The sequence below is a fragment of the Cicer arietinum genome, chromosome 1, assembly GCF_000331145.2.
Source record: "Cicer arietinum cultivar CDC Frontier isolate Library 1 chromosome 1, Cicar.CDCFrontier_v2.0, whole genome shotgun sequence".
NCBI lineage: Eukaryota > Viridiplantae > Streptophyta > Magnoliopsida > Fabales > Fabaceae > Cicer > Cicer arietinum.
Window position 1 is genome coordinate 37,313,516 of NC_021160.2, and position 8,997 is coordinate 37,322,512.

At 27.6% G+C, this 8,997-nt stretch overlaps 1 long non-coding RNA gene across 1 annotated transcript; it reads right to left on the reverse strand.

Annotated features, from left to right (window-relative positions):
* Positions 1-1,764: 1,764 nt before the first annotated feature.
* Positions 1,765-3,087, reverse strand: LOC140919237 (uncharacterized). Its single transcript, XR_012161815.1, has 2 exons — positions 2,331-3,087; positions 1,765-2,030 (listed from the first exon to the last, which is right to left on the reverse strand). It is a non-coding gene; the product is annotated as an uncharacterized lncRNA (long non-coding RNA).
* Between the last annotated feature and the right edge of the window lie 5,910 nt (positions 3,088-8,997).

The window sequence follows — 8,997 nt, forward strand, 5'->3', positions numbered from 1 at the left end:
GTTGATGCTTGCTCCTCTAACATGAGATCTCGTGGTATTTACAAACAAAGTTGTGCAGAACATTTGAAAGAAAGATGAAATGTTTAATAGCAGTTTTAGTTCTTATTTTTACTGATTTACGAAATTAGTTCACCTATTTTAAAAATCGACATTTTTTGTCTCTCTTTAGCGTTTTATTCCAATTACATAGGTGTTATTCATTCTACATCGTCATATCATATGTCATATTATTTAAACCATATCACGTCATTATTTTTTAGATAAAAAATTAGAGAGTGACAAAAACTATCAACTTTTAGAATAGAGGAACCAATTTCGTAAATCAATAAAAATAGAAAAACTAAAATTGCAATTAAGTTCCTCTATTACTTTAAAGAAAATGAAAAGATAATTTAATATAATTTATCATAGTTCAATTAATTTATTAATATATAATTTAATAAATTTATTTATGTTTGGTTTGATCGCAATTCAACTATACGGTTGATCCATTAAACCATTAATCGATGTTTTTATCGGTTCGATGATGGATTTAATTTTTAAAACATTGTTTCAAACTAACCCATTACTAATAATTATATATTCAAAACTATACTAAAAGATAAAAAAGAAATAAATAATAAAAAAGTATAACGTTCAAGTTAATTTTCAATGTGAAGGTTGGTTTATTGTTGTGATTTAATTATTATGAATGGAAAAAGAATTAAAAAAAACAATGGCACATAAAGTAGAAGTCAAAGTTTTTTTTTTGGTAATTACATTATTTTGTTTACTATAAGGGGTGCTATTCAAATTTACTATATAATATTATTTTTCTATATTTCCTCTTATATTTCTTCTTTCTTTCTATTATGCAAAATAATATATAAAATCTTTTCTATTTGTCACCTTTTTCTTTCTTCTCATTTTCTTCCGACAACCAAACAAGAGCCTTGGTGAAAGATTTAACACAGTTACAATTGTGTTCAATGCTTCACCTCAAAACGACTCATGTAACAATATACATGTAATTCTTTCTACCAATGTTCAATTCCTCTTCTCAACAACACCATTTATAATATGTGTCAAATGATCTTTTACATTCACCTCAATTATTGGTATTTTTTTCTCTCTTTATAATAGGTGTCAAATGATATTTTACATTCACCTCAATTATTAGTGGATATGCACTTCAACCTCTTCTCAATTTAACGCTCAATTAATGTTTTAAATTTCTTGAATACACACATAATACATTTTTTATTCTTCAAGGTGTAAGTCCAAGTCTTTCTTGAAAGTATGCAATGCTCCTATGTATTTTTGTCGTCACAGGGTCACATCATTAGTGCAATTAAACCTTCTTAGATCGGTTCCTATGTACTTGTTAGATCGGTTTCTTATCCGATCTAACATCAAGCGTTGTAATAAATAGTTAATTATTAAATCAGCTAAAATAATAGATGTAACAAGTCACATTCAAAAATGATTTATTAGATCGGTTAAATTTGAACCAATATAATAAGTCAAATTCAAAAATGATTTATTAGATCGGTTAAATTTGAACCAATATAACAAGTCAAATTCAAAATTAATCTATTAGATTGATTAAATTTGAACCAATATAACAAGTCAAATTCAAAATTTTTAAATAATTAAATTTTTAATTTTTAATCGATTTAAATAATTAAATTTTTTATTTTTTGTTCTTTATAACTTTCACCCTTTACATATGCATCCTCATAATTTCACATATTACATTATTAACTAGAATTTCTCATTCAACCATAAAACACAAAACTTCATACGAAGCTTTACATTTAAAAATCAATGACAATGAGTCATAATTTTTTTACAAAATCTAAATTATCAAATTTAGAGCTACATAATATTCACTAGTTAAAAAAGAACATTATCTTCTATTAACAGTCTAAAGATACTAAAATGATACAAGTGCTTCAAGCATTTTCTATTAGTTCAAGAATCAAGTTTGCACAACGTTGTCGGACATTCATCATTTCTTCATCTTCGAATGGTTTTGATTTTCCAAATATCTGAATTATAAACATTGAAATAACAAAGTTATCTAAATCATGTGACCATAAAAATCATAAGTAGTTAATTAATACTAACTTTGAAAAAATCTATCACATATCCGCATCCATGAATCAACAAGACCACTAGATACAATGTTCAACATATGTATTATAATGTAGTAACTACACTCATAACCTTTAGGTTGTCTTTGACACTAAAATTGAATATTATATGTAAATTATAATGAGTAAATATTATATAGATAAAAACATACAAATTATAATTGAAATTCTATATATATAATCTAAACAACTTACAATAGGAATGCTCCATGTGGGCTTAATAAAGGAGAATGCACCAAAATTAAAATTTTCTAGTCTTCAACTTGTAATTTCAGACAACATATCCCATTTAGTTAGCACGATCATGTCTTTCTCACTCATGTGACGCAATCTCTTATGACATAACTCAACTCTTTCAACGGGTTCAATCTCATGAAAATAATATCATGTTCTTCAATAAGAAGAAATTCATCAGATGTCACATTAGCTCAATCTTCATCAGAATCTTCTTCTTTCTTCTTTTGTATACCTTTGTCTTCATTCTCCTTTTTCAAAAGCCAACAATTCTTCTAAATATGCCATTTTTTTTTATCATAGTGATAGCACTCAACAACTTTGTACCTATACCTAGAATTACTTATGTTTTGGTCTTTATTACCTGTATATCCATTCTTACTTATCTCCTTTGATTCAGAAACAAAAACCTCTAACTTTAAAGGAAAATCCTGAAACTTTCTTCTCATTTCCTCGTTCAAAATACTACTTTTAAAAAGTTTAACTAAAAACACACCATTCTGATCAAAATTAGACAATGATATTCTAAAAATTTACAATGAGTCAAACAGGGAACCAAGATGCACTAACCTTTGAATTTCATCATCAAAAGTAATATCTTTGGAAATAATTCATAATGAGTTGATTCATAATTCCTCGGAAAGAATTCAAATGATCTTTCAACAAAGTCCGTTCATGAAATTTCAAGGTTAACATAATCATTTGACATCCAATTGGAAATAGCTTATGCTTTTAAGAAGCATTTAAATCAAAAAATATTCAATAGATCTAAAAGAAAATTGAGAGATGTTTAGATGAAAAGAACATGGATGGGGATGATAAGTTTGAATTACTTGTGTGGTGGAGAAAAAAAATTCCTCAAGCGATAAAACATGTATCCATTATGGCTTCAAAAAATGCTTTTAGTATTGGTGGTAGAGTTTTGGACAGTTTTAGGAGTTATTTTAGTCCTTAAATGACAAGGGCATTGATTTGTTCTCAAAAATAGTCTAGGCCCTCTTCATTTCAATTTAAAAACCTCAAAAATAGAAAAGGATTTGGAAACATCGTGAAAAATTGTCAATCGTACTCATCTTATTACTATATATTAATTATTGAGATAAAAAAAAATGTTCTGAAAGAATTTTAATCATTTTTTTTGTGAATGTCAATGTTCCCTAAATTTATGTCAACCTTTATCAAATTTTGGAGGAGCACGTTGCGTTTATGAAAATGTTAGTATATACAATCATGACAAGTAATAGTTAAAAGTAGATATCTTTCCAAGAGAATTGATGTAGTTTAGTTTTAAATATTCTCAACTTTATAAGTTCTTTTAGTTAAGATTCAAATTAAAAAGTAACATAGATAAATATTTTGAGTTGACAATAAAAAGTAAATTTAAAAGTTAAAATTCAAGAAATAATAAGAGAAAGTTTGTCTAAGATTTAGTTTAGAAAAAATAGTTAATAATATAACTCAATTATAAATTGTGTTTACATGCATTTAATGCTGCAACATACTATTCCTAGGTTCATTATATAAATTTAATCATGCAACATTAATTACATAAAGCTTCCTTATCGATTTAAAGTTATTTCTAATCAATTAACATCAATATATTTTCCAATTGACTTAATCCATATTAAATCAAATATTTCTATGGTTTTCCTTTTTAAGATCAAAAGACTAGCAACAAAATAGCTTTAAAATCACTTGTTTAAGAGAAAGTTAAACATACACAACATACTAAAATGCAAACTTCATTTATAACCTCATTAATCCTTAATTACAAATTTTTTAGCTCATATTGAGTTTTGAGAAACATGGAAATGAAAGTTAACATTAAGAAGTTCATTACTGAAGTAGCAATAAAAGTCACAAGAAAAAAAGATTTGAATAGTGACCCACTTTTTCGAATTTTAGTTTCTACACTTAAATTTATAAACTCAAAAATAATCTTGATAATCAAAGTTAGTAATCATAACGCTCAAGATGAGTTAAGTTTAGAAATAATGTAAATAAGTGCAATAGCAAGTGATATGTTAATGTAGATAAATAAAGAGAAGAATAAGAAGATCACACACAAGAAGTATACTAGTTCACCTCGTGGGCTATTTACATCCCTCACAATTTGTGAAATTTTTACTAATTTTCTCAGCACTAGAACGTTTTGCCTTGCACTTCCCCTTTTAGATCACACTTTGATCAATTACAATTTTCACCTTTCAACCTAGAAATGATTTTTTACAACCACCTTTCGAACTAGAAAGGATTTGTACAAATAGACTCAATCTAACAGTAAAGATAGATTTAAATTACAAACAATGTGTATGATAAAAGAATCTTTGGGATCTAATAATTCTCAAATATTTGTTTGAGATTAACTAGAGAAAAAACTCAATAAGAATGATCAACAAATATAGTGAAGACAATTGAAGTTTTTCTTGAGACAAAAGTTTCAGAACATGTGGTGTTGATAGGTTGAAAATTGAACTCTTACATTCATCTTTCAAATGATCTTCTATTTATTGATGATGAGAGACTTAGAATATTTAGTTCAAACTAAATGTAGTCTTTGGACAATCTTGACAAGTTTTAATTGCTTTATTTGAATCAATCTTCTCGTTTGAACTTGTGTCTAAAACACTCTTGTTTAAACCAAAACGTTGTACCTTGAGTCGTGAAGAAAACTTGAGAAAGAATGATGAAATGATTTGTCAAATGACCGTTGGAACAATGCAAAGTTAGAGGCATGTCCAACTTTTTCATCAACCATACCATTTAAATGTATTTGTGTTCTTTTTGTACTTCTCCATGACATCAATCTGCATATTAATTTGTATATTTGTTTTTGCAAGTTGCCCTTCCCAACTTGTGACATTTAAAGGCTCATTAATTTTGGGTACCCATGTAAAAAAATTTCCATTATGATCATGCATTTATTTTTCCCAAACTGATCTATTTTAGAATGTTATCTTTGAGCAATATTTCATCAATCTCTTATTTGACATTCCTTTGAGGAATCTTCCAATTCATTTATGCTTCATAAAGTGTATTCTTGTCTTGTTGTATAATTGATACGGATTCAGAATTGATGGTGAAATAGTTATTTATTATTTAAAAATAGCCACGTGATCTTGCATGGATATTCATGCTTCATCATATCATGATTCTATTTATGTTTGATTTTTTGTCTTTAATTAATACACTAAAAAACACAAGTTAATAGAAAATAAGACTAAAATCATAATTAACAAATATAATTAAATGTTTGATTATCTTGAAAATATTAATAAGAGATTTTGCCTCAACAATTACCACAAACTTTAATGAATTAAGCATGAAAAAAAAGAGGAATAATACAAGGCAAAACAATAGCTGCAATTGATTATACTTCAGCTTAAAGTGCAAGTTCCTTTTCTTCAACAGAATGGTGGCTAGGGTAGAGTTAAGGTTCTGAACTCCTTTCCTACTTTTCAAAATTTTGTCCTTATTATATAGGACAAGTGAAATACACTATCTTTCTTTATTTTTGGAATTTTATCCTTTTTCCAATAAATATTCCTTTTGCCCATTATCCAAAATGTTGGGGGTACCCCGTTGAGCTGTCCCCTCATTAATCAAATAAATATGCTCTAAATTAACTTTGAGTTGTCCTTAAGACATGAGACACAATATAGTTCCTATTAGACTCACAATTTCTACGCTCCATCTGTACTCTACATAAATTCAATTTAACCCAACATAATTCCATATTAAACTATCTTAGTTCAACTGAAAAGATAATATTAAACCTAATTAATTAAATTACTTTTAAATCAAGAAAATATGCCATTACATCACCTCAAAGATTACTTAAAATGGAGATAACTCAAGAGAAATATCTCATATTTCTAAGAGTTATTAATTAGAGCACCTACTATTACAAAACCAATTGGTCCGTCATCTTCTCAATCACAACCAACTGGATGTCAGTGAGAGTAGTTGTAATTACTTATGTTTTAGAACGCGATGAAACATAATGTGTTTTGGAATGCATGGTGTACTACCACACAACAAATTATATAGTAGATTATACATACTATTTTTTGTTACTATTGCTTTAATGCTTTATATTTGATAAATTTTAATATTTATTTACCTATCTCTAATCATTTCTGATTGCTTATTTTACAAGTTCGCTGCCATTTTGCTTGTTTCTTATGCATACTGCATGTTGCCTATGTCAGTATCAATTAATCAGATTTCCACATTGAGTATGACAACTAAACATTTTAATTTTTAACATTTGTGTTGGTCTATCAATGGCATGCATTAATCTACTTCTACCTATACTGTTTCTTGGTTGCTTTGCTACCATTTTGTTTACTAGCTTACGCATATTGCTTTACTGCTATTTTGATTGTGGATTATCTTTATTTGTTGTTGCCTATGTGAGCATCAATTTCTTAACTAATTTTTGTCAATTAATCTAATTTTCGGCATTGAGTATGACCTTAAGTTAACATTTATATTTTACTTTTTGTGATAGTCTATCAATGTCTTGTAATCTTGTTTCTTCATATATTGCTTCTAATCAATCAATTTTCCTATTTTGAAGTAGTAAATCTAATAATGCATTCATTATATTAATAGGATAAACATAATATTGTTGTTTTTATTATGTATAACGTATACCTTTTCGCTTTAATTGGGATACATTGATATATTTAGGAACATTAATTGCGGTATATATGATACATATTCCTGAATAATTAAACATTGAGCCATTTTCTTTGATGGGTATGTTTTTAATTTAAGGATGCGTAAATTTCCTCTTTGATTACATATTCTCATTGACGATTGATTTTTTTTCTTTTTAGTCCAAATCATTATTAGTGGATTAATTTTCTTTGAGACTCTAATAGTTTCATTCAACTGAGACGCAAAAGCAATGAAGCAAAAGTAGTAGAAATTATAGTTTGTGTAAACAATTTCATATATTTTTTTATTGTGTATAATAAGACTTTTACTATGTCGAAACACTTCAACTTGAATGCAACAATTTTTTAATCATGTAAAATTTATGCTGAACAATTTATTAGAACTAGTTAACCCCTTTTTTGTACTATTAATCTATTTTTAAGTATGTTAGTTGTTTATTAATAGTTAGTTTTGACTTTACTCGTTATTATGTGTTTTGTTGTTATTTTACCCTTCCTTTTCTCTTCAGTTACAAGACCATCTCCTTCATAAATAAAGGGATGCCCTTAACCTTTTGTAATCAAGAAAACTATTCTAATGAATAAAGAGAGGTATATTCATAAACATGATAATTGAACATGATTTCACTCACATGGTATCAGTAGTAAACCCCTTTGTGATTTCTCGTTCATATTCTCTATATTCTCTATTTTGATTTATTTCCCTATGTCTAATTCTTCTTTCCTCTGTGCCATTTCCTTTCTTTCGTGATGGAATCAGATACATAATCATTTTATTCATCATCCTCCAATGATTAATCACAAGTTAATCAACCTCTGAAGAAATTCCCAGATCGTAGTCGAAGCTATCAACATGATATGCTTGATTCATACTTTATGCACATGAGTGAATATCCCGAGTTTCTCTCGTGTCTCCACCTCTCAACAACTGTAAATTCTACAATTGGTCCCGTTCAATGCTTGTTGCCCTTCGATTCAAGAAAAAATCTAGATTTGTTCTTGGAATCCCAAATTTCCCTTTTGGTAAGATCGACTCTCTATTTATTGGGATCGTTGTAATAGCATGGTCATGTTATGGGTGTGAGTTTGTCATGGCTCTTCACCCAGTGGTGGTCGTGATTTTGGTGGTCGCGGTCGTGGCTACAAGATTACTCATTACAACAAACTTGGTCATATTGTAGATGTGTGTTTCAAGAAATACGATTATGCTCCTGACTATCCAAAGCCAAACTCTATTTTTTCCAACAATTGCTCCTCTACCATTCAAGATCATGGTGAGGATAACCTTTCCATAAGATAATTGTGATGTTGATGATGGCTCTCACAAGTTCACATTGAATGAATGAAAACAATGACTTTTGGCCTCCCTAAAACAAAAATTTTCATTTAATAAAAAGGTCTCAAATTTATTTTATTTAATTAAAAGAACTCAAATTCTAATATCTTAAAATTAAAACCAATAAAATTTTATATAAATTTAACATTATCTCAACAAATATTAAATTCAATGCATATTATTATCAATTGTAAAAGAAATATCATAGGATATTAATTATATTAATTTAATAAATAATCTAATATATAAATGTAAACTCAAAAATATAAATCCTACTATTTAAAATTACAAAAATAACAAAAGAGCTGAAACTTTTATTGAATCGCAAAAGGGATATAAATAAATTTATCAAAACAACTAATAATTTCTCTTAATGATTGTTAATTGATACAATTTTGAGAGGTTTATTGGTAAAAAAAATTATTTATGAAACTTAATGATCTAAATTTTCTTAAAGATGAATCTTCGAGACACTTGTTAGGGACTTTACCCTTGGGTCGGCTCTGGTATCAAATGAAGTTTAAGAACATGTGAATATAGTTCACGTACACTTTTAGTGACTTTACCTTTGAGTCGGCTCTGGTATCCAATGAAATTTAAGAATACG